The sequence below is a fragment of the Ursus maritimus genome, unplaced genomic scaffold (assembly GCF_017311325.1).
Source record: "Ursus maritimus isolate PB19 unplaced genomic scaffold, ASM1731132v1 scaffold_25, whole genome shotgun sequence".
NCBI lineage: Eukaryota > Metazoa > Chordata > Mammalia > Carnivora > Ursidae > Ursus > Ursus maritimus.
The window spans coordinates 3,634,004-3,659,799 of NW_024425008.1; the positions used below are offsets into that span (position 1 = coordinate 3,634,004).

General features: G+C 34.8%; 1 long non-coding RNA gene, 18 other non-coding genes and 4 pseudogenes across 19 annotated transcripts; all 23 read right to left on the reverse strand.

The window, feature by feature from the left end:
- Positions 1-871: 871 nt before the first annotated feature.
- On the reverse strand, positions 872-946 carry LOC121105252. Its single transcript, XR_005837726.1, has one exon. It is a non-coding gene; the product is annotated as a small nucleolar RNA SNORD113/SNORD114 family (small nucleolar RNA).
- A 699-nt stretch (positions 947-1,645) lies between these two features.
- Positions 1,646-1,717, reverse strand: LOC121105320. Its single transcript, XR_005837784.1, has one exon. It is a non-coding gene; the product is annotated as a small nucleolar RNA SNORD113/SNORD114 family (small nucleolar RNA).
- An 892-nt stretch (positions 1,718-2,609) lies between these two features.
- Positions 2,610-2,681, reverse strand: LOC121105269. Its single transcript, XR_005837743.1, has one exon. It is a non-coding gene; the product is annotated as a small nucleolar RNA SNORD113/SNORD114 family (small nucleolar RNA).
- A 1,149-nt stretch (positions 2,682-3,830) lies between these two features.
- LOC121105259 lies at positions 3,831-3,905 on the reverse strand. The gene has a single exon (XR_005837732.1). It is a non-coding gene; the product is annotated as a small nucleolar RNA SNORD113/SNORD114 family (small nucleolar RNA).
- An 854-nt stretch (positions 3,906-4,759) lies between these two features.
- LOC121105240 lies at positions 4,760-4,831 on the reverse strand. Its single transcript, XR_005837715.1, has one exon. It is a non-coding gene; the product is annotated as a small nucleolar RNA SNORD113/SNORD114 family (small nucleolar RNA).
- A 1,437-nt stretch (positions 4,832-6,268) lies between these two features.
- LOC121105266 lies at positions 6,269-6,340 on the reverse strand. Its single transcript, XR_005837740.1, has one exon. It is a non-coding gene; the product is annotated as a small nucleolar RNA SNORD113/SNORD114 family (small nucleolar RNA).
- A 912-nt stretch (positions 6,341-7,252) lies between these two features.
- LOC121105316 lies at positions 7,253-7,324 on the reverse strand. The gene has a single exon (XR_005837781.1). It is a non-coding gene; the product is annotated as a small nucleolar RNA SNORD113/SNORD114 family (small nucleolar RNA).
- Positions 7,325-8,691: 1,367 nt separating this feature from the next.
- Positions 8,692-8,763, reverse strand: LOC121105325. Its single transcript, XR_005837789.1, has one exon. It is a non-coding gene; the product is annotated as a small nucleolar RNA SNORD113/SNORD114 family (small nucleolar RNA).
- A 2,431-nt stretch (positions 8,764-11,194) lies between these two features.
- LOC121105274 lies at positions 11,195-11,236 on the reverse strand (annotated as a pseudogene).
- Positions 11,237-12,191: 955 nt separating this feature from the next.
- On the reverse strand, positions 12,192-12,266 carry LOC121105264. Its single transcript, XR_005837738.1, has one exon. It is a non-coding gene; the product is annotated as a small nucleolar RNA SNORD113/SNORD114 family (small nucleolar RNA).
- A 1,113-nt stretch (positions 12,267-13,379) lies between these two features.
- LOC121105243 lies at positions 13,380-13,452 on the reverse strand. The gene has a single exon (XR_005837717.1). It is a non-coding gene; the product is annotated as a small nucleolar RNA SNORD113/SNORD114 family (small nucleolar RNA).
- A 1,051-nt stretch (positions 13,453-14,503) lies between these two features.
- Positions 14,504-14,582, reverse strand: LOC121105335 (annotated as a pseudogene).
- A 909-nt stretch (positions 14,583-15,491) lies between these two features.
- Positions 15,492-15,563, reverse strand: LOC121105327. Its single transcript, XR_005837791.1, has one exon. It is a non-coding gene; the product is annotated as a small nucleolar RNA SNORD113/SNORD114 family (small nucleolar RNA).
- A 905-nt stretch (positions 15,564-16,468) lies between these two features.
- On the reverse strand, positions 16,469-16,540 carry LOC121105323. Its single transcript, XR_005837787.1, has one exon. It is a non-coding gene; the product is annotated as a small nucleolar RNA SNORD113/SNORD114 family (small nucleolar RNA).
- A 920-nt stretch (positions 16,541-17,460) lies between these two features.
- On the reverse strand, positions 17,461-17,535 carry LOC121105250. The gene has a single exon (XR_005837724.1). It is a non-coding gene; the product is annotated as a small nucleolar RNA SNORD113/SNORD114 family (small nucleolar RNA).
- An 811-nt stretch (positions 17,536-18,346) lies between these two features.
- On the reverse strand, positions 18,347-18,421 carry LOC121105332. The gene has a single exon (XR_005837795.1). It is a non-coding gene; the product is annotated as a small nucleolar RNA SNORD113/SNORD114 family (small nucleolar RNA).
- A 959-nt stretch (positions 18,422-19,380) lies between these two features.
- On the reverse strand, positions 19,381-19,448 carry LOC121105334 (annotated as a pseudogene).
- A 1,099-nt stretch (positions 19,449-20,547) lies between these two features.
- Positions 20,548-20,629, reverse strand: LOC121105273 (annotated as a pseudogene).
- A 440-nt stretch (positions 20,630-21,069) lies between these two features.
- Positions 21,070-23,116, reverse strand: LOC103669436. Its single transcript, XR_570264.1, has 3 exons — positions 22,771-23,116; positions 21,808-21,890; positions 21,070-21,265 (listed from the first exon to the last, which is right to left on the reverse strand). It is a non-coding gene; the product is annotated as an uncharacterized LOC103669436 (long non-coding RNA).
- LOC121105331 lies at positions 21,409-21,483 on the reverse strand. The gene has a single exon (XR_005837794.1). It is a non-coding gene; the product is annotated as a small nucleolar RNA SNORD113/SNORD114 family (small nucleolar RNA).
- On the reverse strand, positions 22,376-22,447 carry LOC121105322. Its single transcript, XR_005837786.1, has one exon. It is a non-coding gene; the product is annotated as a small nucleolar RNA SNORD113/SNORD114 family (small nucleolar RNA).
- A 776-nt stretch (positions 23,117-23,892) lies between the features above and the next one.
- On the reverse strand, positions 23,893-23,966 carry LOC121105242. The gene has a single exon (XR_005837716.1). It is a non-coding gene; the product is annotated as a small nucleolar RNA SNORD113/SNORD114 family (small nucleolar RNA).
- A 1,060-nt stretch (positions 23,967-25,026) lies between these two features.
- LOC121105251 lies at positions 25,027-25,101 on the reverse strand. Its single transcript, XR_005837725.1, has one exon. It is a non-coding gene; the product is annotated as a small nucleolar RNA SNORD113/SNORD114 family (small nucleolar RNA).
- Between the last annotated feature and the right edge of the window lie 695 nt (positions 25,102-25,796).

The following is a 25,796-nucleotide window of genomic DNA, read 5'->3' on the forward strand; positions in this document are numbered from 1 at the left end:
CTTTTTCTTCATTCATTTCTAAATTTGTATCAAATCATTAATTCACTGATAATAATAAAATATACATGATTCATGAAAACACAAGAACAAGATCCCTGAATCCCATCCCTAACATCTATCGATAGAAATCTTTCTCAACATACTGTATTTTTTTCATTAAGTGACTTCAACATTGCACATTATTAATCCATATTTCATATCACATTAATCAATGGGCCATAGATAACTTTTTAAATTAGACTTAATACTTTAATACAGTGAATGCCTCACACAAATGACCAAAACCAAGACAAGAACTGTGGCTATTACTCTACCTAGGTGTCTTTCTGAAAACAGAGATAATGTGACAATTTGATGGCAGAAGAATACTTAAGTTAGCTTGTTGTTTCTGAAGAGCGTCAAGCAGAAAAGATGATAAAAAGGTTGACACATTCTTTCTACTGATCTATAATTTCCATACTTCATGTACATAATCACCTAGGTTTTTATTAATTTATAGTAAAATTTATTTATCTTTCTTTCAATACAATAAACATCAAACTTGCAACTGACTCGGGGTGACACTGACTACTACTTATCACCATCAGTGTCACCCTTACCCAAAGATGTAATACACTTGGTCCATTTATTATTCATTCCAATGGATATTAATATTCATTTTCCTGACTATATATTTTAGTAATGAACAATGCTTCACCCTCTTCATCTTTATTCATTTATACATTTGCTAATTTATTCTGCCATTGGTTCTTTCCTAATTATATTTTTAAAATTCATGAACATAAAGACCAAGGAAAAAATCACTGTACAATCCTGAAATCTGCCTACAGAATGACTTACAATATCGGGACTAGACTAGATTCCTTTTGCATTGGCCCTCAGAGTCCCACACTCATATTACTTATCATCCATGACTTATGGACCACCAATCATCATCACTGGTCCAGGATTGGCTGTCTTTCTGCACATTCTCATCGACATTTCTTTATTGACTACTCATTAATGAAGAAATACACACAAATCACACCAAGAAATAAGATCCTTCACTATCCCTAACATTCATCCATAATATCATATATAAACAGACTAAATCATTTTCATTTAACTGAACTTAGTATTTCTTTATGAATTAATTATTTTAATGCCCCATATTAATCTGATATTAAACATTGGCATGGTTGGCCTTCTCTGAATCACTCAAACAGGACAAGAATTTTGACTATTACTCACATTGCTCTCCATGCTCCCAACATGTAGATGCAAATATAAAGATGACAACTGTAGTTGAATCCTTAAATAAGCTCAAGTGTGTCCATTCTGAGAGCAAAAGCAGAGCAGATGATAAAAAATTAAGACATCTATCCATTGGTCCATAGCTTCTACCATCCATTTATGAAGTCTTTCAAGTATTTATTAGGTTAATATAAATTTCTTAATAAATCAAATGTTAAACTTGAAACTGAAAGCAGTAACTGTTACTTATACTGTTCTATTACCATCCTTTCATCAGACAAAACACACCTGACAAAATGGTCCATTTATTGTCCATTCCAAATTATAATAATATGATTTCTTTTGGGGCATTCCTAATGTATAGTTTAAAGAGTCAGTTCAAATAGATGTAATGAATTAGACTTCCTTCATGTTGGACCTCAGAGTTCCAGACATGTACTCATCATATACGACTCATACGCCATCAGTGGTCATCATCGATCCAATATTGTTCCTCTTTCTCTTTATTCATTTCTATGGGTTTATTGATTACAGAATTATTTCACTAATAACAATTTTCAATGCTATCATTCGTAAAAACTCAAGAAGAGTCTTTATGTCTGTAATCTATAGATAGAATTATTCTCACATCAATATATTTATCATTAATACCTGTTTTTCTTATATGGATTCATCAAAATAATGTTAACTATATCCCGTATTTACCACTGAGATACAGTTACATTCTTTAAATGGATTTTGCACTTTTTCACAAATAATCTTAAAATACAACAACACTGAACCAAGAAAGTAATCTCAACTGTGACTCACATTAATTTCTGTGCTCCTACTATATAGAGGCAAGCACAGAGCTCTTGACCACGGAGACGCTAAATCCGCTCCCGTGCATCCTTCTGAGGAGTACAGAGTAGAGTGGACGGTAAAAAAAACTGAGACCTAATCACCTCTGAGCCTTGCTTTCTGAATTTCCTTAATTAGGTATTTATTATTTTTTTCTTAATATGTATTTTTTATCTTAGCAAAAGGAAAAAACTCAATCTAAAGATTAACCCAGAAAAATAAAATTCACTCTTCCTCATCACGTGCCCGTATGATCCTTAGCCACCTGATCCATTAATTTCTTAATGGGTATCAATGGTTTTAAAATTATTAATGATATCGTCTGCCTCACCACATACATTCGTAAGTGGACCATGTTTCATCTACTTCTTCCTGGTACAGTTATTTATATTTTGTTACACACTTCTATCATTACTTCATTAACAATAACTAATCGATGTCTATGAAATCAATGCAAGAATATGATCTTTGTGTATTCCTGACATCTCTTCATGGAAACAATTTCAATGGAAGAAATAGAGTGATCATGTCCCACACGAGACCTCAGAGTTTCAGACACATTTTCTTCACCCTTGATTCCTATGCTTCCAGTCATAATCACCGGTCCATGACTGAGTCTGTTTTTCTTTGTTTCTACATTAGTATTGATGAAGTTATGAATTCATTAATAACAATAATAATACATGCTTCATAAAAACTCAGGAACAGTTTCTTGAATATCCCTAACATCGATTCACAAAATCATTTCCCGTATAGACTGTATCTTTCACTAACAGACCTCAATCCTGCACATTATAAATTAACATAATGTTACATATCATATTTATCATTAGGTTATGGTAAACTTTTAAACTAATTTGGTAATTTCTCATAATACCATAAATACCCTTAAACAAATGACCCAATCCAACACAACAACTTTGACCATTACTCACTTTGACCTCTCTCCATACAGAGGCGCCATGACTATTTTAATGAGGCAGAAGCTGAAATCGGTTCCAGCATCCATTCTGAAGAATACTAAGCAGAAAATGTGACTAAAATGTGGAGACTTTCTCTCCATTGATTCACAGTTTTCATTATTTGTTTGCACAGTCACCTGGACATTTATTAGTGGTAATATTTGTTTTTCTCTTCATAAATTAAATGTCAAAGTTTTAATGGACTCAATCAATACCTATTACTTATTACTGTCTATCATTCTCACTCGAGACATATACATTTGGTCATCTTATGTTCCATTCCAATTATATTGTACTTACTTATTATATATTGTAACAGTAAAGTATTTTACCCTCTTTACATTTATCCATTTACATTTTTATTTATCCTACCATTGATTTTTTTTATTGAAGTACAGTGGCATACAATGTTATCTTAGTTTCAGGTGTACAACATAGTGATTCAACTTCTCCATATGTTATGCTGTGCTCCCCGCAATTATAGCTACCACCTGTCACCTACAACACTATTACGATACCACTGACTATGTTCCCTATGCTATACTACCTCATGATTTACTCACTCCATCACTGGAAGCCTGTACCTCCCACTCCCTACACCCATCTGCCCATCCCCTCCACCCCCTCCCCTCCAGCAACGACCAGTTTGTCCTCTATATTCCTACCACTGATTCTGCATAACAATACTTTACAACATTCATGTACACGAAGACCAAGTGCGTGGTCCTCACATGTCCCTGACATCCGTCTAGAGGATCACTTCAAATGGGGAGAAAGGACTAGATTTCTTTTGTGTTGGAATCCAGAGTTACAGACCTGTGGTGTTTATCATCCAAGACTCGCATGCCACCACTTGTCATCATTTATTCAGGTATGTCCCTCATTATCTTTAATCATGTCTACATGTTTTTATTAATTCATCAATTTGCTAATAATAATAAAATAAATACCTAGGGGGGTCAGAAAAATTTGAAACAAGACCCTTGAATATTTCTGATATCTGTCTATAGAATCACTTTACACAGACAGTAAGTATCTTCTCTTAATGCTTTCAAAATTTCCTACAAAGATTAATTACCATAATGCTTCATATTAACATCATTTTTCTTTTTAGCATCGTTGGTGATCATTGATCGTATTTCACACTTTTTAATAATGCAATGAAAACCTTTTTGAAAAACCACAAAACCAAGAAAAGAATTTTGACTATTAATCACAATGTGCTCCATATTCTTCATACCATTCTAAGGAGTACAAGACAGAGCAGGGGATAAAAGATTGAGACCTTATGTTCATTCATCCCTGTATCCACCTTTCAATCAGTCAGTCATTTGGGTAGGTAGTGGTTTGGGAGAACGTTTTATTTTTCTTAAGTGAATAAAAATATTGATCTTGTCCTTGGCAGAAAACATGAATATTGACTACTACTTATGAATAACTACATCCTCTTTAGTCAAAGAATAGATGCATATGTATCTTTCATAATAGGCATTTGTTTTTAATATATGGTAATAGTATTTCTTGCTTAACCATGTATTTTCATAATTGGTCAAAGTTTCACTACGTTCATCTTTCTCTATATATTTGCTTATTATTTTATGGAAGTAATTATAATAATAATAGAAATACATGAACATATAGGCCAAAGGAAGATCCTTGTATATTCCTGACATGTGTTTAAAGGATCACCTGAAACAGGGGCAACGGACCAGAATCCATCTGTGTTGGACCTCAGAGTTCCAAACACGTATTCAGTGCGCACGACTCATACGCCACCAGTGGTCCTCATCGATCCAAAATTGTACCTGTTTTCTTCATTTCTACAGTGCTTATTAACTAATTGATTAATTCACTAATTATTCTGAAACCCAATTATCAAAAAAAAAAAAGCGGCCCTGAAATCCCTATTCTGTATACAGAATTATTTTCACATCAATATACTCTTTCTTTAAATATCCTACATTTTTATGTTTCATGTCATTTCAATATTTGTCACTGGGCTACCGGTGACCATCTTTATTAAATACGGCACTTTTAAAAAATACACTGAATACCCTGGGGAAAAAAAAAAATCACTGAAACCCAGACGAGAACTTTGACTTTTATTACTCACACTGGTCTCCCTGCCACCAAGTCATACTGCTTGAATCAGCTCAAGAGTATCCATTCTGAAAAGGACAAAGCACAGGTGATGATTTAAAAAAAAAAAAAAAAGTCAAATTCTTATTCCCACTGCTCCTTGATTTCCACATCTCTTGCCCACTCATTTAGGAATTTATAAATTATTCCTCGTCTAGATACTTTCATCTTAACAAAATGAACAGCAGGAAACTTGAAACAGATATACAACAACCAAAAAAACCCGACTCTTAATTATCTGTGTTAATATGATCCTTAGTCAAATAGATGACACTCCGTTTTTTCTTTTGTTTTTCCAAATGGCTCTCCTGATCCCTTTATTTCTTAATGAGTTTCAGTGTTTTTGATTGAACTAATAATATCTCATACCTGTCCACAAATGTTCAGAGTTAAACAATGCTTTGCCTTGTCCTCTTTATTTATTATCTATATTTCTTTAATGGTCCTATAATTAGTCTATTAACAATAACAATCTAAATCTATAAACCCAATACCGACATCGGGTATAGTCCTGACACCTGTCTACCGACTTAAACAGAATACACCATGTTGGTATCACGTTGGGCCTCGGTATCCAGACACACAGTCCTCACTGTCCCTGATCCATCCACCACCTTTCATCACCACTGACTCATGATCAGGCCTCTTTAATTCTCATAAACATTTGCTTATTGATAAATTAACAAATACACAAAATTAATATAAATAAACAGAAGACCTCTTAATATCTCCCTCTACAATCTTTTTCAGAGACTACCTCTGTGTCAAAAACTGACCTCGAGGTTTACGTTTATGGACTCATCACCTTAACATTTCATAGCTGTCTGATATTTAACACGGGCATATTTTGCCTACTTTGAGTATATTCAATATTTGGAATAATACAGTGAACGCCCTTAAACAAACCACCTAAGCTCAAACACCAACATTATTCACACTGGTCTTTCCAATGTTCTTAACAACATAGATGCAACTGGAGAGCACATGACCTTGGAAGATGCTTAAATCAGCTCAAGTGGGTTCATTCTGAGGAGTACAGATCAGAGCACGTGAAAACAACAACAACAGCAACAAAACCTCGCATTTCCTCTGTGTTGGACCTCAGCGGTCCAGATACGTATCACTGATCGTGCGTGACTCCTACGCTAACAGTTATCATTGATCCAAAGAAGACCACTTTCTCTTCATTCACTGCAATATTGCTTTTCGATTATCTCATTAATTCACTAATTGTAATTGTGAAACTCTATTATTAAAAGTAAAACAAGGCCTTGAGCTCCCGAATATATGACTAGAATCATTCTCACAATACTTCTATCGTTAACTATCATCAATTTCTCATATATGTATTACTCAAAATAAAACTGCATATTAATCCTATAATTGTTACTAGGATACTGTTCACATTCTTTGATTCTATTTCACACTTTTTACTATTACAGCAAATATCCTTAAGCAAAAATACCAGAATGAAGATAAGAGCTCTGATTATTACTCACACTGGTCTCCAGACTCCTACAACAGAACCGCAGCCCCAAAGATCATGATCAGGGAAGAATCCTTAAAGCGGGTCCAGTGTGTCTGTTCTGAGGAGTGCAAGGCAGAGCAGATGATAAAAAGCGAGACATTCTCTCCAGTGATTGTTGCATCTCACTTTTCATTTAGTAAAACACTTAGGTAATCACTCACTTGGTATAAATATTGTTTTCCTCTTAAGAAAACAAACCACTCTGATTTTACCACTGACCCAGAATCCAAACATGGTCTACAGCTTACACTGTCTACGGCATCCTTAGCCGTACAGGCAACAGTCATGCACCATCTACTTCCAATGGAAGCCCAGGGTCTTCACAGGACGTTAACAGTAGTTCTTACATAATCACAAATTTTTATAATTGGACAATGCTTCATTGATTCATATCAATTTACACCTTTCTTTATAGATTCTCTCATTGATCCAATTATAATAACAGCATGAAAATGTATGAACTGTAAGACCAAAAACAAGACCCTTGTATATTCCCGACATGTGTCTAGAGCATCCCTTCAAACACTGGGAACGGACTAGATTTCTTCTGTTGGACCTCAGAGTTCCAGACACGTATTCATCGTACACGACTCATACGCCACCAGTGGTCATCATCGATCCAATATCCTCTTTTCCTTCATTCATTCCTCTTCACGAGTAATAATTTCTAAACACTATGAAATCGCCAAAGAGTTACTGCATTCCTAATCTGTACGTAGATTACATATCAATGTGTCTCTTCCATTAACTATCCTCAGTGTTCCACACGTGGATTAATTAATATAATCTTCACATATCCTATAATTGTCATGGAGATGCACTGCCTTCTTTAAGTACCTTTTGTACTTTTAAATAATACAGTGAATTACCTTAAAAAAACACTTAACCTAGAAAAGAACTTCAACTGTTACTCACATTAATCTGCATCCTCCAATCACATGGAGGGAACCACAGAGCTCACGCCTATAAACGTATGAAATCAGCCCCAGTGCATCCATTCTGAGGAGGACAGAGCAGAACAAGTGATTTTAAAAAATGAGATTTAATTGTCATTGATCCTCACTTTTTATTTCATAGGCGCAGGATTTAGATATGGATTTTTTATCTTTATTTGTATAATACGTATTTTATACATGAATTAAAAATTTATATATTATACATACACATATAATAAAATGTGTAAGTATATAATAGAATGTATAACTATATTAACACCTAAATTACATAAAGTATTAAATATTTTAAAACATAGTTATAATACAAAATATCTATAATATAAATATATATATGTAAATAAAATGAAGTATACAAATAAAAAATCAATAAAATGGTTAAGCACAATAATGCTTCATATCAACCTGATAAATAACATTGGCATATTTTACCTTCCTTGATAATACCTTTTAATAGTATTTTTGAATACTTTTGAATAATACAGTAAATAGCCTTAAACAAACCGCTCAAGCCAAGCCAAGAACTTTGACTGTTACTCACGTGGTCTCCATGATCCTAAAACATAGATGCAACCAGAGGGCTCATGACATTGAAGGAATGTCACAATCAGCCGGAGTGTGTCCATTCTGAGGAGTACAGAGCAGAGCAGATGATAAAAAAGGAGACATTCTTCCATTTATCCTTGATTTACATCTTTCATTTAGTCGGGCATTTAGGCAATCATTATTTGAAGTCTATTTCATTTTTCTCTTAAGAAAACAAACCTACTTTGAACTTCACACTGACCCAGATCATAAATATTGTCTATAATTTGTCCTCCAAAGAGGTTACGTTCAGGTACCATTTATTTCTCTTTACACTTCAGTGTTTTCAAAATATATTAATAGTATTTCTTGTCTCCTACATATTTTTTAAATTGGACAAGGCTTCTACAATTCAGCTTTTTGAAATACATATTTCCACAGTGACATTTCAATGATCCAATTTTAACAAAGAATATAAATGTATGAAGAGAAAGACCACATCTCTTTAGCGTTGGACCTCAGAGTTCCAGACACGTACTCATCACATACGACTCATACGCCACCAGTGGTCATCATCGATCCAATATTGTCCTTCTTTTTCTTCATTCATTTCTATTTATTGATTGATTAAAACATTAATTCATTAATAATAATTTCTGAACACTATGATAAAAAGCCCGAGAAGAGCCTTTGTATCCCTAATCTGTACATAGATTATTCACGTAACAATGCATCTCTTTTATCAATTATCCTCACTTTTCTACACAGGGATTAATCAATGTTTCATATATTCCATATTTATCACTGAGATACAGTTGCCATTTTAAATTGTATTTCACATGTTTTAGTAATAAAGTGAATTGCCTTTATTTTTTTATAAAAATTTTTTATTATTTTATGTTAGTCACCATACAGTACATCCCCGGTTTCCGATGTAAGGCTCGATGATTCATTAGTTGTGTATAACACCCAGTGCACCATGCAATACGTGCCCTCCTTACTACCCATCACCAGCCTATCCCGATCCCACACCCCCCTCCCCTCTAAAGCCCTCAGTTCGTTTCCCAGAGTCCATAGTCTCTCATGGTTCATTCCCCCTTCTTTTTAAAAAAACACATGGAGGGGTGCCTCTGAGAGTTCAGTCAGTTAAGCGTCTGACTCTCGATCTTGGCTCAGGTCTTGACCTCAGGGTATGAGTTTGAGCCCCACATTGGGCTTCACATTGGGCATGGAGCCCCCTTCAACACATGGAAACCAAGAAAATAATTTTAACTATTGCTCACATTAACCTCTGTCCTCTTCTTATATAGAGGTAGCAGGAGCTCACGACCATGGAAATGCTTAATCAGCTCCACTGCATCCGTCCTGAGGACAACAGAGTAGAGCAGTGATATAAAAACCCGACGGTGACTAACACATCATAACAAAAACAACCTGAGACCTAACTGCGATTGATCCTCGCTCCCCATGTGTCATGTAGTCAGTATTTATGTTTTCAATATGTATATATTTTTATCTTACAAAAGCAGAAACTCAATTTCACTACCAAAAAGAATAAAATTCACTCTTCCTTATCAGTATATGTGACCTCAAAGAGGTGAGAACTTTGCCCCTTTATCTCTTAATGGGTATCACGGTTTTCAATGGTTATTACAAATATCTCTTGCCTCACCACGAACTTTAACAGTTAAGACAATGTTCTGCCCTCTTGTTCTTTAGTATTTATTGGTGTTTGTTTAATAGTTCCATCATTATTCCATTAATAACAACAAATCTATGTCCATAAAATCATTATGAGAATATGATCTTTGTACATTCCAGACATTTCTTCACTGAAACAATTCCAAAAGAGGGGACAGACTAATTAATTTACACGTTTGCCTCAGAGTTCCAGATTCATACATGAGCAGTCACATCTGGGTCTCATTATAGTCATTAATGTCTACATGTTTTTATTGAATAATTCAATTAACTAATAACAATAAAATAAATGCTTGGAGACCGCAAAAACTTGAAAAAGAGCCTTAAATATCTCCAACATTTGTCTTTAGGATTACTTCCTACTGACAAGATCTTTCATTAATTAACCAGAATGTTTCCTATATAGATTAATTGACATAATGCTACATATTAGCCTCAAATTTACCATCTGGCTATGGTTGTGATCCTTAACTTTATATCACATTATTAATCATGCAGCTACAATCTTTTTTTAAAAGACCACAAAATCAGATAGGCCGGTGATGGGTATTAAGGAGGGCACCTATTACATGGAACACTGGGTGTTAGACACAAATAATGAATCATGGAACATTACACCAAAAACGAAGGATGTACTGTACGGTGACTAACATAACATAATAAAAAATTATTATTAAAAAAAACCCACAAAATCAAGGAAAGAATTTTGACTATTACCCACATTGTTCTCTGTGTTTTTAATACATGGATGCAACCACAGAGCTCGTGACTATGGTGGAATGTCTATATCAGCCGAGGGTGACCATTCTGAGGAGTACAAGACAGGGCAGATGATTAACAAATTGAGACCTCATGACCATTGGTCCCTGCATTCCACCTTTCATTCATTAATAAGAATGAATTGGGATAACGTATATTTTCTTTCTCAAGAAAATAAGCAGTATCAATCTGGTAGCTGCCAGCATAAACACGGATGGTTACTCAAAGAATAACACCATTATACCATATATTTCCTAATAGATCCTTGTTTTCAAAATATATTAACAGTATCTCTTGTAACCACATATATTTGTAATTGGACTATATTTCACCCACTTCATACTTATTACTTTACTGATCCAATTTAAAAAATAGAATATATCAACATAAAAGACCAAAAACAAGATTATAGATTATAGATTTATAAATCAATTATCCACATATAATAATAGAATAAAAGTGCATGAACACGACTAAAAACAAGACCCTCATATATTCCTGACATCTGTGTATAAGATCCCATCAAATGATAGGAATAGGCTACATTTTTGTGTGTGGACACGACCCATACGCCATCAGTGGTCATCACTGATCCAATATTGTCCCTCTTTTCCTTCATTCAGTTCTACATTGTTTATTGACTAACTCATTGATTCACTAACAATAATTTAAAACCCTATTATTCAGAATAACACAAGAGTCACGATACCCCTAATCTGTATACAGAATCATTCTCACATCAATATATCTTTTTTATTAATTATCTTAAATTTCATCTGTGATATAATTTTAAAAACCAAAACATAAAAAAATAAAGAAAATGTGAAAAAATCATCTTAAATTTCATGCATGTAATAATCAATATAATGTTTCATAGGAATTCAATGGTTTTCACTAGGCTACAGTGAGCTGCCTTTGACTCTATATGGCACTTTTAAAAATACACCAAATATCTTTAAAACAAACATAGCTGAAGCCAAGACAAGAACTTGACTATTACTCATATCGGTCTGTGGGCTTCTTACATACAGTGGCCATCATGGAGCTCACCACCATAAAACAATGCTCAGTCAGCGTAGTGTGTCTGTTCAGAGAAGTACAAAGCATAGTCAATGATAAAGAAAATTAAGACCTTATCTCCACTGATCCTTGCTTTTCATATTTCATTTACTCACTTATTTCATGACATGAATATATTTTTCTCTTAATAAAAGGAACTACCTCAAACTTGACACTGACTCAGAAAGTCTTATTTGTCTGTATAACTCTTAGCTAAGGAGGTAACACCCTTCCTCTACTTATTTCTTAATGAATATAAATATTTTCAATTTTATTACATCTTTCCTCACCATATATTCATAGTTCATAGTTGGATAATCCTTCTCCCTCTCTTCCTTACCTATTACACCTATTTCTTGAATGGTTCTATCATTGATCCACTAATAATAACAAACCCAAATCCATAAACTCACAATAAGAATATGATCTTCGTATATTCCTAACATCCACGTACAGGATCAAACAGAACAGAAGGAACAGACGATTAGTATGTTGGACCTCAGATACCCAGACGCACACTGCTCATCACCCATGACTCCTCCATCCCCTGTCGTCATCACTAGTCCATTAGAGGCCCACTTTCTCTTAATTCCTTACTATACTTGTATTGATTAAATCATTAATTCATTGAAAATATTAAAATTAGTGTAATTCACAAAAACTGAAGAATAAGATCTTGAATGCCCTCAACATCGAATACAGAATCATTGCCAACATAGGTTATATTTCTCTCATTAATCAAACTCAATGTTATGTAATAAATTAAGGAATATAATGTTTTATATCATATTTATCAGTTAGCCATAGTGAACCTTTTTATCAAACTAATTACTTTTTAATAATACCATGAACACAAACAAAAGACCCAAACCAAAACAAAATTTTTGACTATTACTGTCTTTTCTGTTTCCTAACACAAAAGGAATATCACAAGTGTCACAGGAATGTGACAATCCTGATCCCAACAGAAGACAAAATCAGCTCAAGCACCTATTTTGAAGAGGACAGAACAGAGAAGGGGATGAAAAGGTTGAGACTTTCTCTCCACTGACCCATGGAGTCCACCATTCATTTATATAATCATTTAAGCATTTATTAACATGATGGATATATTTATTCTTACCTTAAAAATAAATTTCAAACTTGAAACTAAATCAGACAATAAATAACTGACTACAGAATTTCATTGTTTATATCAACCTAAGTCAAGGAGGTAATACACTTGATCCTTTTATATCCATTCTAATGTATATAAATACTTTCACCTTGCTATCTATTTACCAAAAAATAATACTTCAACCTCCTTATGTTAATTCATTTATGCATTTATTTATCGTACCATTAATAGGTTTATAAATTAATTACTAAAATTCATGAACACAAAGATCAACAACAAAATTCTTATTTATTTTTTTTAAGATTTTATTTATTTATTTGACAGAGATAGAGACAGCCAGCGAGAGAGAGAACACAGGCAGGGGGAATGGGAGAGGAAGAAGCAGGCTCCCAGTGGAGGAGCCTGATGTGGGGCTCGATCCCAGGACTCTGGGATCACGCCCTGAGCCGAAGGCAGACGCTTAACGACTGAGCCACCCAGGCGCCCCCAAAATTCTTATTTATTACTGACATCTGTATATAGGCTCCCTAAACACAGGAGAAACAGACTGGATTACTTTTTTATCAGATCTGAGTTCCAGACACATAGCATTCATCATATATGACTCATTTGCCACCAGTTGTCATCACTGGTCTAAGACTGACCCTCTTTCTTTCCATTCTCATAAACATTTATTTATTAATTAATTAATCAAAAAATACACATAAATTAAAATATAAGAATATCATCTTTTGGGGCGCCTGGGTGGCTCAGTCATTAAGCGCCTGCCTTCGGCTCAGGGCGTGTCCCAGAGTCCTGGGATCAAGCCCCACATCAGGCTCCCTGCTCCACTGGAAGCCTGCTTCTTCCTCTCCCATTCCCCCTGCTTGTGTTTCCTCTCTCGCTGGCTGTCTCTCTCTCACTCTCTCTCTCTCAAATAAATAAAATCTTTAAAAAAAAAAAAGAATATCATCTTTCAACATGCCTAACATCTGTCTCTATAATATTACAGAGGCTAAATCTCTTTCTTTAACTGACCTCAGTGTTGCATTTATGGATTAGTAAACACAATGCTTCATATCAATGCGGTATTAAACATTGTTATATTTTGCCTTCTTTGATTATATTTAATACTTTTGAATAAATACACTGAATTGTCCTCAATAAACCAAGACAAAGGCTTTGAGTCTTACTCACGTGGTCTCCATGCTCCTCCAACATAGATGCAACCAGAGGGCTCACGACCTTGGAAGAATGTCACAATCAGCTGGAGTGTGTCCATTCTAAGGAGTATGGAGCAGAGCAGATGATAAAAAAAGAGAGACATTCTTCCACTGATCCTTGCTTTAAATCTTTCATTTAGTCAGGCATTTAGGAAATCATTACTGGAGAATATTTATTTCATTGTGTTTTACAAAAATGAACTACTTTGAACTTCCCAGTGACACAAAATATAAAAACTGTCTATAATTTGTCCTGTCTATATCATCCGAGCCAAAAAGGGGATAGTCATGTACCATTTATTTTTCTTTGGACTTCAGTGTTTTCAAATTATATTAATAGTACTTCTTGCTGCCTCATATATTTTTAGAATTGGGCAAAGTTTCTACAATTTAATTTTTTTACACATTTCCTTATTGATATTTCATTGATCTGATTATAATCAAGAATGGAAATGCATGAAAAGAAAGACCACACCTCTTTTGTGTTGGACCTCAGAGTTCCAGACACGTATCATTCATTCATCATCCGTGATTCATACGCTGGCAGTTATCATCATTGATCCAGAAAACACTGCCTTCTCTCCATTCATTTCTACATTGTTTATTGATTAATTCATTAATTCACTAATTATCATTTAAAACTATATGATTCACACAACATGAAGAAAGAAGTGTTATCCATAATATGTATCTAGAATCATCCACACATCACCGTATCTCTCATCAATTATCCTGCTTTTCATAAATGCTTTAATCAATGTAATGCTTCATTTTAAATCCTACTTTTTTCACTAGGCTACAGTTGGCCTTCTTTAATTACAATTCATATTTTGTATTAATCCAATGACTATCCTTAGCAAAATATCAGAAACAAGACAAGAACCTTGACTATTACTCACATTTGTCTCCAGTCTCCCCAATACAAAAATACAACCCTAGGGCTCTTGATCGGGGGAGAATCCTTAAAGCAGGTCTAATTTGTCCATCCTGAGGAGTACAAAACAGAGCGTATCATAAAAATAGTAAAGACATTCTCTATTGGTCTTTGCTTTTAACCTTTCATTAAATCCATTGTTGATCAACTATTAATTTGGTGTAAATATTTTTTCTCTTAAGAAAATGAACAACTTAGATTTACCAATGACCCAGAACTTGAACATTGTCTATGACTTATGCTATCTATGGGATCCTTAGCCATACATGTTAACAGTCAGGTAGCTCTTACTGCTAATTAAACTTCAGAGTTTTCATAGAAGTAATAGTATTTCTTACATAATCACGTATTTCTATAATTGGACAATGCTTCATTACGTTCCTCTTTATTAAGGTTTATTGATTATTTTATTGATCCAATTATAAAAATTAAAAGGAAATGCGTGAACACTAACACCAAAAACAAGACCCTGTATATTCTGGAGATCTGTCCACACAGGATCTCTTCAAACAATGGGAATAAACTAGATTTCTATTCTGTTGGACCTCAGAGTTCCAGACATGTATCCATCATATATGACTCATACACCACCAGTGATCATTACTGATCCAATATTATCCCTCTTTTTCTTCATTCATTTCTAATTGTTTATTGAGTAAATCATTAATTCACTAATAATTTTAAATGCTGTAATTCACAAAAACTGAGGATGAACTTATATGTCTCTATTTCTACTTAGACAATTTTCACATCAATATATCTCTTTAATTAATTATCCTCAGTGTATGCATGGATTAATCATCATAATGGTTTATACATCCCATATTTATCACTGAAATACAGTGCCTCTTTTCATTATATATTGTAGTTTTTAATAATACAGTGAATTAACTTAAAAAACAACACATAAACCAAGAAAATAATTTCAACTGTTACTTACATTAATCCCCGTCCTCCTATCATAGAGGCAACCAGAGAACTCAGGATCATGATAGATGTTAAATCAGCTCACGTGTGTCCATTCTGAAGAGTACAGAGTAGAGCAAGATGAAAAAAGGATTGAGATATTATGCTCACTCATCCTTGCACCCCACTTTTAATTTAGTCAACTATTAAGCAGTGAATTGCAATAATGCGTATTTTATTTTCTCCTAAGTAAACGAACAATATCAGTCTAGCCACTAATAAAGAATATGAACATTGACTATTACTTATCAGCCATTATATCACCCTCAAAGAACAAGTCCTGTACCATATGTTCCCTATAGACATCAGCATTTTAAATATACACTAATACTATTCCTTGCCTAACCACATATTTTTATAATTGGACAAGATGTCACTGTTTTCATCTTTATTTATTTGTATGTTTGTTTATTGATTGTTTCATTGATCCAATTATAAAAATTGAAGGAAAATGCATAAACATAAAGACCAAAACCAAGATCCTTGTATAGTCTTGGTATCTGTCTATACAATCACCTCTAACAGGACAATAAACCAGATTCCATTTCTGTTGGACCTCAGAGTTCCAGACACGTATTCATCGTATCCGACTCATACGCCACCAGTGGTCATCATCGATCCATTATTGTCCCTCTTTTCCTTCATTCAGTTCTACATTGTCTATTGAATAATTCATTAAATCACCATGGATAATATTAAAACCCTATCATTCACAAAAGCCCAAGAAAAGTCATGGTATCCTAAATCTGTAAATAGAATCATTCTCACATCAATGTATCTCCTTTAAAATTATGCTGTTATTCATGTATGTGTTAATCAATATAATGTTTCATAAAATTCAGTATTTGTCACTGAGCTATTGTTGGCCTTCTGTGATGATACTACACAGGACTCACTATGCTGAATGAGATAATCACTGAAACCAAGACAAGAAACTGGATGCTGCTCACATTGTTCTCTGGGCTTCCAACACAGAGATGCAACCACAGAGCTCGCCACCATGGAGTATTTCTTAATTCAGCTCAAATGTGTCCATTTCGAGAAATGAAAAGCACAGTCGATGATAAACAAAAGTAAAATAAAAACTTTTATTTCCACTTATTCTTTCTTTCCACATTTCACTTACACAGTCATTTAGATACCTATGAATATTTCATAACATTGATTTTTTTTCTTTTAACAACAATAGTAACAAAACTTCTCAAAATTAAAATTGACCCAGAACAATGAAATTGACTCTAAATTGTTCATGTCTAAATGCCCGTTGGCTGAACAAGTGACACTCTTGAGCCATTTAATTCTTAACGGGTGTCAGGGTTTGCAATCTGTATTACTATTTCTTGCCTAAATACAGGTCTTCATAGTTGGACAATGCTTCACGCTTCTGTATTCATCCGCTATTCATATTCTTCAATGGTTCTACCCTTGATCCACTTGTAGTAACAAACCTAAATCTGTCAACCCAGTTAAACCATAATCTTTGTGCTTTCTGAACGTCTGTCCATCGGATCAAATAAGCAGTGAGAAAGACTATATATTGAATTGGACCTCAGCGTTCTAGATAAACAGTGTTCATCATGCATAACTCATCTTCCACCAGTCATCATCACGGGTACATTAAAGACCCACTTTTTCTTCATTCCTTTCTATATTTGTACCAATTCAATCATTAATTCATTGATTAATACGTAACAAAAACTTGAATCAACAACCTGAATATTCCTAACTTCTACCTATAGAGTAATCGCCAACACAGATTATATCTCTCTCATCAATCAATCTCAGTGTTACATAGTATCAATTAATCAATATGTTTCATATCATATTTATCATCGGGCCATAATTTACTTTTTGATTATATTTATTAATTTTCAATAATACTGTGAATACCCTTTAAAAAAATGACCCAACCCAGACAGAACCTCTCATTACTACTCACCTGGCTTTGCTCTCCTAAAATGCAGGCAACATAATAACCGTGATCAGGGCAGAAGCTGAAATGAGCTACAGCATCTGTTTTAAGAGTGCCAGACAGAGAACATGAGAAAAAAATGAGACCTTCTTCCGTTGACCCTTGCTTTACATCTTTCATTTAGTCAGGCATTTAAGAAATTGTTACTGGAGAACATTAATTTCACTATCTTTTATAAAAACGAACCACTTCATACTTCACCAACATTGTCTGTAATTTGTCCTGTCTATATCATCCGAGCCAGAGAGGGGAGAGTCCTGTACCATTTATTTCTCTTTGGACTTCAGTGTTTTCAAATTATATTAATTGTACTTCTTGCCTCCCCACATATTTTTAAAATTGGACAATGTTTCTACGATTCACTTTTTAAAAATACATTTCCTTATTGATGTTTCACTGATCCGATTATAATCAAGAATGGAAATGCATGAAGAGAAAGACCACATTTCTTTTGTGTTGGACCTCAGAGTTCCAGACACGTATCATTCATCATTCGTGATTCATACGCTGGCAGTTATCATCACTGATCCAGAAAACACTGCCTTCTCTCCATTCATTTCTACATTGTTTATTATTTCATTAATTCACTAATTACAATTTTAAAACTGTATGATTCACAAAAACTCAAAGGGCCTTGACTGAACTAGTATATGTCTGGAACCACTCCCACATTATTATATCTCTGCCATATTTATATTTATCAGTTTTTCATAAATGCTTTAATCAATATAATACTTCATTTTAACCCCATATTTGTCACTAGGACACAGCTGACCATCTGAGTCGATTTCATCTTTTTTATTACTGCAGTGAATACCTTTAGACACGCCACCACCCAAACCAAGTCAAGAATTTTGGTTATTACTCACATTGGTCTTCCAACTCCTAAAACAGAGATGCGACCCTGGAGCTCGCGATCAGGGAAGAATCCTTAACTCAGGTGTTGTGTGTCTGTCTGTTCTGAGGAGCAAATGATAAGAAAGGTTGAGACCTTCTTTCCATTGGTCTTCGCCTTTCCCCTCCCATGTAGTCAGTCATTTGGGCCATCATTAATTTGGTGTATGTGTCTTTTTTCCCTTAAGCAAACAAACGTCAAATTTACCACTGACCCAGACGATGGGCATTATCTGTAACTTACCCTGTCTCTATCATCCTTCACTGTATAGTAACAGTTATGTACAACTTGCTTCTAGTTGAACTTCGGGGTTTTCATGGTATATTAATAGTACTAATTATTAATCAATAATAATACATTAATAAATAAATTAAGTCTTAATTATTGCCTGATCACATCTTTTTATAATTAGACAATGCTTCACTCCCTTCATCATTTTTATTTATCTATTTATTTATAGAATCTCTTATTTATCCAATTGTAATGATACATTTACATGCAAGAACACTAGGATCAAAAGCAACATCTTACTATATTCCTGACATCTATTTATTGATGTCTTCAAATAATGAGAATGTACTAGATTAATTTTCTGTTGGACCTCAGAGTTCCACGTTTTCATCGTATATGACTCATACGCCACCAGTGGTCATCATCGATCCAATACTGTCCCTCGTTCTACGTTATATTCTCTTTGTATATTTATTAAATCATTGGTTTACTAATAATTTAAAACCCTATTATTCACAAAAAACTGAAATGAGTCTTTCTGTCCTTATACTGAATATAAACTTATTCTCACATCAGTTTCCTTCATTAATTACCCTCACTTTCCATACCTGCATTAATCAATATAATGTTTTCTAAAATTCACTATTTATCACAGAGCTACAGTTAGCCTTCTGTGATTCTACATGGAATTTCTGAATAATGCACCGAATATGCTGGAAAAAAATCACTGAAAAAGGACAAGAAATCTGACCATTAACTCACACTGGTCTCCATGCTTCTGTCACACAGACGCTACAAGAGAGCTCGCCACCATAGCAGAGTGCTCGGTTAGCTCGAATGTGTCCCTTCTGCGCAGTACAAACCATAGTCAATGACAGAAAAAATGATAAAATGTTTATCCCTATTGATTCTTGCCTTCCATATTGCATTTACTCACTCATTGAGGAATTCATAAATTTTTCATAATGTAGAGCTTTTTCTCTTAAAAGGAAAACTTCGAACTTGACATTGACCCAGAATAATGAAACTGACTCTTAATTACTCATGTATATATAATCCTTGGCCAAAGAAGGGACACCCTTTTAACATATATTTCATGAAGGGCATCAGGGTTTACAAATTTTATTCATATTTCTGGCCTCACCATCTTATGTTCATAGTTAGATAATAATTCACCTTTTCTTCTTAATCTATTATTTAAATATCCTTTAATGGTTCTATCCATGGTCCATTAGTAATAACAAATATAAATATATTCAACCAAGGAACGCCTGGGTGGCTCAATCTGTTAAGTGCCCAAATCTTTCGATTTTGGCTCAGGTCATGATCTCAGGGTCATGGGATCGAGCCCTGCGTCAGGCTCTGCGCTGGGCATGGAGCCTGCTTAGCATTCTCCCTCTTCCTCTGCCCCTCCCTTCTAAAAATAAGTAAATAAATAAATGAATAATTCATCCAAAATAAGAACATAATCTGTATACATTCCTAACATCTATCCAGAGGGTCAAATAGAGAAAATAGGATACTCACTGTATTGCACCTCAGGGTTCCAGACACATACTGTCCACTGTCCACTGTCCATGACTCATCCCCCACCAGTCATCACCACTGGTTGGTTCCTTTAGAGGTTAGTTTATTCACCCATATATTTGTTCGTATATTTGTATCAGTTAAATCATACCTTCATTGGTAATAATATAATCAATACAGGATTAACAAAAACTGAAGTACATGATACTTGAATATCCCTAACCTCTTCCTTTAGAATCATTGCCAAAATAGATCATATCTCTTTCACTAATAAATATCAATGTTACATATTATCAATCAATATAATGTTTCATATCATATTTATCTCTGAGCCATAGTTAATTTCTTCTTATATTTAGTAGGTTTTTTTAAAAGATTTTATTTATTTGACAGAGAGGGAGAGAGAGCGTGCGTGTAAACGAGCACGCAAGCAGGGGAAGCAGCAGAGGGAGAGAGAGAAGCAGGCTCTCCACTGAGCAGGGAGCCCGACCCGGGGCTCAATCCCAGGACCCCGAGATCATGACCTCAGCCAAAGGCAGACGCTTAACCGACTGAGCCACCCAGGTGTCCCTATTACATTTTAATAATACCATGAAAGCCCTTAAACAAATGACCCAAACCAAGAAACGAACTTTGACCATTACTCACGCTGGTCTCTTTCTTATAGAAGGGAAATATGGTGACCCTGATCACAATACAGGTGGAAATCTCGAGCTTCTATTCTGAAAAGTACCAAACACAAAAAGTGATAAAAAGATTGAGACTTTCTCTCAACTGATCCATAGTTTTGTCTACTGATTCTTTCATGGTTCAATTATATTAAAAAATGGAAATGCATGAAGAGAAGGCACATATCGCTTTTGTGTTGGACCTCAGAGTTTCAGACACGTGTTACTCATCATCCGTGATTCATACGCCGGCAGTTATCATCACTGATCCAGAAAAGACGGCTTTCTCTTCATTCATTTCGATATTGTTCATTGACTAATTTATTAATTCACTAATTATATATAAATTCCATTATTTACAAATCCCAATAAGGTCTTGATATCCCTAATATGCTTCTAGATCCATTTTTACATCACAATATCTCTTTTATCAGTTTTTCATACATGCATTAATCCGTATCATGCTTCCTATAAATCTCATTTACCAATAGGATAAAGACTGCCCTCTTTGATTGTATTTCAAATACTGGATTGCTATAGTAAATACCCTTAGACAAAAAAAACCAAATCAAGAGAAGAAATGTCATTAAGCTTACACTGGTCTCCAGGCTCCTAAAACAGATGCAACCTTAGAGGTCAGGATAAAGGAAGAATCTTTAAATCAGGTCCAGTGTCTCTTCTAAGGAAGACAAAGCAAAGCAGGTGATAAAAATGGTTGAGACATTCTCTCCATTGATCCCAGCTTCAACATTCACAGAGCTCTCTAGGCAATCATTAATTTGGCGTATTTATTTAGTCTGTTAAGAAAACAACTTCAGTCTTGTCACTGAGCCAGAATATGAACATTGTCTGTAACTTACCCTGTCTACATCATTCTTACCCTGAGAGGTAATGGTCCAATATGATTCATTTCTAACTGAACTTCAGGGTTTCCATAGTAGTTTAATAGTGTTTGTGCCTCACCACATAATTTGATAACTGGACAATGCTTTACTCTATTCATCTTTCTTTATGTTTTTATTTATAGATTCTCACATTTATCCAATTGTAATAGTAAAATAAAAATGCATGAACACCAAGACCAACAGCAAACCCTTCATTTATTCCTGATATCTGTCTCTAGGATGCCCCCAAACACTGGGAATGGACCAGACCAATTTTATATCGGACCTCAGAGTTCCAGACACGTATTCATCGTACACGACTCATACGCCACCAGTGGTCATCATCGATCCAATATCGTCCTTCTTTTTCTACATAGATTTCTATTTGTTTATTGATCAAATCATTAATTCACTAATAATTTTTAAGTAGTACAATTCAAATAAAAAGAGACCGTAAGTCTCAAATCCATACTCAGAACTAATCTCATATCAATATAACTCTCATTATCATCCTCAGCTTTCATACTTGCATTAATCAATGTGTTTCATGCATTCCATATTCAACACTGAGATCCAGCTGCCTTCTTTAGTTCTATTTTACACATTTTAATAACACAGTGAATAACCTTTAAAAAATCCACTTAAACTGAGAAGAGAACTTCAACTGTTACTCACATTAATCTCCATCCTCCTATTTTAGAGGCAACCACAGAACGTGTGCCCATGGAAGCGGCTGAATCATCTCCAGTGAGTTCATCCTGAGGAGTAGAGAACAGAGCAGATGATTAAAAAAAAATTGAAACCTAATCCGTATTGATCCTTGCTTTCTGCATTTCATTTACCCAGTATTTAGGTATTTATTACTGTTTCTTTATATATGTATTGTCATCCTATAAAAATCCAATCTTTGGTCTGAGGAAGAACAATTACAGTGATTCGTACTCAGGCATGCCTACAGAACCAGGGTCAAAGAGATGACCCACTGATCCACTTTTTCTTTTTTTTTTTCTTTTTTTTTAAGATTTTATTTATTTATGTGACAGAGAGACAGCCAGCGAGAGAGGGAACACAGCAGGGGGAGTGGGAGAGGAAGAAGCAGGCTCCGATCGGAGGAGCCTGATGTGGGGCTCGCTCCCATAACGCCGGGATCATGCCCTGAGCCGAAGGCAGACGCTTAACCGCTGTGCCACGCAGGCGCCCCTGATCCACTTATTTCTTAACGGCATCACAGCGCTTTCAATTCTTAGCAATAGTATACTCTGCCTTGCTACTTGGGTTGCTATTTGGACGATTCCTCACCCTATTCTTATTTATTTTTATTTGCTTGATCATTCTATCATTGATCCACTAACAAGTCTGTATCTATGAAACAATTCAGGAATATGATCTTATTCCTGACAGCTCTCTGTAGAATCAATTTCAACAGAAGGAGCAGACCAAATTATGTTCTGCGGAAGAGCCTGATGTGGGGCTCGATCCCATAACGCCGGGATCGCGCCCTGAGCCGAAGGCAGACGCTTAACGACTGCGTCACCCAGGCGCCCCTGATCCACTTATTTCTTAACGGCATCACAGCGCTTTCAATTCTTAGCAATAGTATACTCTGCCTTGCTACTTGGGTTGCTATTTGGACGATTCCTCACCCTATTCTTATTTATTTTTATTTGCTTGATCATTCTATCATTGATCCACTAACAAGTCTGTATCTATGAAACAATTCAGGAATATGATCTTATTCCTGACAGCTCTCTGTAGAATCAATTTCAACAGAAGGAGCAGACCAAATTATGTTCTGTGTTGGACCTCAGAGTTTCAGACACATAATTTCATCGTCCATGACTCCCATGCCACTGGTTATCATCACGGGTCCAGGACTCAGTCTCTTCTTAGTTCTACTTCTGTATCAATTAAATCATTAACTCATTGATAATTATAAAAATAAGACATGGTTCACAGGAAGCCTAAAATAAGATCCTTGAATACCCCTAACATCAGTTTACAGAATCATTATCCAAATGGACTGCATCACCTCCAACCTGAACATTACAGATTAATCAACATAATGTTTCTTATCACATTTATCATGAGAACACGTTTAATTTTTTACTGATTTTTCTTAGTGATACAATGATTACCCTTAAACATATGTCCCATTTCAAGACATTTATCTTGACCATTATTCGCCTTCGTGTCTTTCCATACTCAAAGGGAGGATCACAACCTTGATCATGGCAGAAGCTGAAATCAGGGGCACCTGGGTAGTGCGGTCGTTAAGCGTCTGCCTTTGGTTCAGGGCGTGATCCCGATGTTCCAGGATCAAGTCCCACATCGGGCTCCTCCGCTGGGAGCCTGCTTCTTCCTCTCCCACTGCCCCTGTTGTGTTCCCTCTCTCGCTGGCTGTCTCTCTGTCACATAAATAAATAAAATCTTTAAAAAAAAAAAAAAAGAAGCTGAAATCAGCTCAAGCATCCGTTCTGAAGAGTAACAAGCAGACAAGATGATAAAAATATTGAGATATTCTCTCCATTGATTCATATACCCCACTATTCACTTGCAGTCATTTTGGCATTTATGCAGTTATTGTAATTTTCCCCTTAATAAATCAAATGTCGAAGTTGTAACTGACTCAGTAACTACTACTTACTCTCCACATCATTCTTCCTCAGACATATACACGTGAATCTTTTATTTTCCATTCTGATTCATAGTAATATCATTTTACTTATTATATACTATAGCAATGAACAATGCTCTACCCTCTTTGTATTTATTCATTTATATATTTATACTACTATTTATTTCTTATTACAATACTTTACAACATTCGTGTACACACAGACCAAGTGCGCGGTCCTCTCTCTAGAGGATCTAGACCTGACCTCTCTCTAGAGGATCACTTCAAATGGGAGAAAGGACTAGATTTCTTTTGTGTTGGACCCCTCAGTTCCAGACCCGTGGTGTTCATCATCCAGGACCCATATGCCACCACTTGTCATCATTTATCCGGATATTTCCCTCATTATCTTCAATCACATCTACATGTTTTAATTAATTCATCAATACACTAATAATAATAAAATATTTTTAGGGGTCACAAAAACTCAAAACAAATCCCTGAACATCTCTAACATTTGTCTACAGATAATTTTCCACTGACAATATATATCATTCATTAATTGACCTCAACGTTTCCTATATAGGTTAATTAACACAATGCTTCATATTAATCTGATTCTAATTATTTGGCCATGGCTGGCAATCATAAATTATATTTCATAATTTTTTAAATCTTATTATGTTATGTTAGTCACCATACAGTACATTATTAGTTTTTGATATAGGGTTCCATGATTCATTGTTTGTGTATAACACCCAGCACTCCATACTTCACAATTTTTTAATAATGCAGTGAAAACCTTTTTGTAAAACCACAAAACTAAGAAAAGAATTTTGACTATTACTCATATTGTGCTCCATGCTCTTCACACATAGATGCAACCACAGAGCTCTTGACTATGGTGGATTGCTTCAATCAGCCAAGGGTAACCATTCTAAGGAGTATCAGACAGAGCAGGGGATAAAAGATCGAGATCATATTTCATTCATCCCTGTACTCCACCTTTCATTCAGTCAGTCATTTAGGTAGCTATTGACTTGGGATAATGTATAGTTTCTTTTCTATTAACTAAACAAATAATATC